At 44.1% G+C, this 900-nt stretch overlaps 1 protein-coding gene across 1 annotated transcript in view; it reads left to right on the forward strand.

Moving 5' to 3' along the window:
• The window catches only part of LOC106883575 (pre-mRNA-processing-splicing factor 8), an 86626-nt gene that overhangs the window by 38899 nt on the left and 46827 nt on the right, over nt 1–900 (forward strand). The window lies entirely within an intron of this gene.

A 900-nucleotide genomic window follows, 5' to 3' on the forward strand; every position in this document is an offset into this window, starting at 1 on the left:
GTCTCATTCTTTTGTTGTTACTTTTTATTATTAAAGAGACCGATAGAATAAGTACTAGGCTTCCAAAGAATAAGTCCTGGGGTCAATTTGCTCGACTGAAGGCGGTGCTCCAGCATGGCCGCAGTCAAATGACTGAAACAAGTAAAAGAATGAAGGGTATATATCTGTGTGTGTGTGTTTTTGCATCTATTTCTGTTACTCCCCACCACCACTGCTTGACAACTGGAGCTGCTGTGTTAATGTCCCTGTAACTTAGCAGTTCAGCAAAAGACATGAGAAAATAAGTACTTGGGTCAATTCATTCAACTAAAAATTCCTTAAGATGGTGCCCCAGCATGACCACAGTCTAATGACTGAAATAAGTAAAAGATAAAGACATGGCTGTGTGGTAAGAAGCTTGCTTCCTAACCACATGACTCTGGGTTCAGATCTACTACGTGGCACCTTGGGCAGGTGTCTTCTACTATAGCCTCAGGCTAACCAAAGCCTTGTGAGGGGATTTGGTTGAAAGAAACTAAAAGAAGCCCATTGTACATATATATGTGTGTGTATATATATTGTTGGCACTCCATCGCTTACGACGTCGAGGGTTCCAGTTGATCCGATCAACGGAACAGCCTACTTGTGAAATTAACGTGCAAGTGGCTGAGCACTCCACAGACATGTGTACCCTTAACGTAGTTCTCAGGGATATTCAGCGTGACACAGTGTGACAAGGCTGACCCTTTGAATTACAGGCACAACAGAAACAGGAAGTAAGAGTGAGAGAATGTTGTGGTGAAAGAGTACAGCAGGGTTCGCCACCATCCCCTGCCGGAGCCTCGTGGAGCTTTTAGGTGTTTTCGCTCAATAAACACTCACAACGCCTAGTCTGGGAATTGAAACCGCGATCCTATGACC

Source organism: Octopus bimaculoides, chromosome 30, assembly GCF_001194135.2.
Source record: "Octopus bimaculoides isolate UCB-OBI-ISO-001 chromosome 30, ASM119413v2, whole genome shotgun sequence".
Lineage (NCBI taxonomy): Eukaryota > Metazoa > Mollusca > Cephalopoda > Octopoda > Octopodidae > Octopus > Octopus bimaculoides.